Source organism: Cupressus sempervirens, chromosome 6 (genome assembly GCF_028749045.1).
Source record: "Cupressus sempervirens isolate cs-2001-9-10 chromosome 6, ASM2874904v1, whole genome shotgun sequence".
Classification (NCBI taxonomy): domain Eukaryota; kingdom Viridiplantae; phylum Streptophyta; class Pinopsida; order Cupressales; family Cupressaceae; genus Cupressus; species Cupressus sempervirens.
In genome coordinates this window covers 591014462-591017279 of record NC_143123.1, presented here as the reverse complement: position 1 = coordinate 591017279, position 2818 = coordinate 591014462, and positions in this window count along the sequence as shown.

Genomic DNA, 2818 nt, shown 5'->3' with positions numbered 1-2818 from the left:
AATGATGACATATGTCCCTAGGGGTCCTAGGACCCCTAGGGACATATTTGAATCGTTCATATGAGTCAAAGGGCGTCGTAGGGTGACCTATGACCCCCTTTGTCCCATTAAACGATGACATTTGTCCCTAGGGGTCCTAGGACCCCTAGGGACATATTCGAATGGGTAATATGGGTCAAATGGAGTCATAGGGTAACCTATGACCCTCTTTGACCCATTAAATGATGACATATGTCTCTAGGACATATTCGAATCATTCATATGGGTCAAAGGGGGTCATAGGGTGACCTATGACCCTCTTGACCCATTAAACGATGATATATGTCTCTAGGGGTCCTAGGACCCCTAGGGACATATTCGAATAGGTAATATGGGTCAAAAGGGGTCATAGGGTGACCTATGACCCTCTTTGACCCATTAAATGATGACATATGTCCCTAGGGGTCCTAGGACCCCTAGGGACATATTCGAATGTGTAATATGGCTCAAAGGGGGTCATAGGTCACCTTTGACCCATTAAACGAAGACATATGTCCCTAGGGGTCCTAGGACCCCTAGGGACATAGTCGAATTGTTCATATGGGTCAAAGGGGGTCATAGTGTGACCTATGACCCCCTTTGACCCATTAAATGACGACCCTCTTTGTATTATATATTATTATATTAATATGTATAATAATATAATATATATATAACAACGTAATATTTTTATTAAATATAATATATATTATAAATATTATTATATTAATATATATGTTATTAATATATCTATATAATAACGTAATATTTTAGTATATATAACGTAGTATTTTAGGATATACTATTTATACTATTTTAGGATAATAATTATAATATAAATAAACACTAAATATTATTATTATTATATGTATAGTAATAATAATAATACTATTATAGCTATAATAATAATATATATTAATACTATATATTGTAGCTTAATATAAATAAACACTATATATTTACACTATTATATCTATATTAATAATATTAATACTATTATAGGTATAATAATAATATTGATACTATAGGTATATTAATACTATTTTATATTAATATTATTGATATTTTATACTAATACTAATATACTATTAACTTAGTTATAAATTAAAGTCATTTGCGTCCAAATATTTTCATAATATTAATATTATTGTGGCAAAGGAGGGAAACCTTAGCAAGTTTTCCCCCCAAAAGTCCTTTTCCTATATCGGATATCCGATCCATTATCGGATATCCGATTATACTGGCATCAATTTCAAATATTTGACTGTCCCTACAGACCCGACAACATTACTTTTTTACCTCTTTTTTCACGGGATTTGTAAAAAGTCGTGTTTTGGGGCCCAACCAATCGAAAAGAATTCGAAAATATAACCTTAGGTGTTCGAATTTGTCATCTGAATGGGGAGCAGCAGTCGTCGAAAGAATAAACGTAAAAGGAAGATATCCAATGAAGACATTGCAGCATATAGGGAAAAGGACAAAATGAAACACCGAAAAAAAAAGACAAGGTATGCTAAATATCAATCAAGTTGACAATGAATTAATAGAAGGTGAAATCATAGAGTCAGATAATGAAAATGTATAGTTGGGGAATGAAAATGTACCTATTGAAAATGATAATGCGAAAATTGAAAATGTAGAGATTGAAAATTTTGAAGAAGAAATGCCACCAAGTCATAATCCAAATTGCATAATTGACCATGTCGAAGATGACAATGCACAGGAACTTAATGCACAAGAACCTTACATATCTCCTAATTATAATCAACATGAAGGTTCTAAAACACCAAAATGGATAATTGAAATTGATGAAATGATTATGACTAGTTTGGAAGGAAAAAAATCAGAAAGAACCATTCGGTTATGGGCTTCAAGACTATATCAGATGTTTTTCGGCAACAAGACAGCGGTAGAGCAATATTTGCTTTTCATGCACTTATTAAAGATGCAAAAGATGAGACCTATGCTTTCCAAATTGAAAATTCGTGTCAATAAAAAGTTGGAAAGAAATGCCATTATTGTGAAGAATCTTTTCAGTGCTCTCAATAGCGTTGGGGAAAATAGCAGAGAGAAGGATAATAGAGCTGCTCGAAGGGTTATTACAACCTCTTTGGTAAGTCATCATTTGAGAAAGGGTAGATATATGAGACAAACTTGTATTGATTTGAATCTAAATCGTACTACTTTGAGAAGAGCACTTAGTCGACGAGAGAAAATTGATGATCCTCTTCAAAATGAAACATGGGCATTTGGTGGGAGACTTCCACGTTTTGATAAGAAGCTATCCGATGATATGAAGGAAGAAATTATACAATTTTGGCACTCTAACTCACGAGTATCACCCAATGCTAAAGATGTCTTAAAGTTGAGAATTGGCATCAGAGATCGCACGCCACATCCTAAACACTATTTGGAGGTAAGTCAAACTATGTTGTTCAAACAATTTAGAGAGAGTCATCCAAGTGTTCATATATCAAAAAGGGCTTTTGAATCTTTGAAGCCATTTTATTGTGTGCCACTCAAAATTTGAAATACATGTTGTTGCAAATATCATGTTGAGTTTTCTATGCACCATGAACTATTATGCTCCATCCGTTCTACTTTGCATAGTAAAGAAATGTTGGAGGATTGTGGGGCTAGTGGGCTTCCAAAATCATCAAGAGACTTGTTAGATCAACTCTTATGTCGTAGAGTTGATGGTTGTTCCTTTTATAAAAATGCTTGCTTAAATGAGAAGTGTTCAGAATGTGGTGGCTTATCCGAGTTTGACACATGTTTCCATGAGGGGTGTGAACAAGAT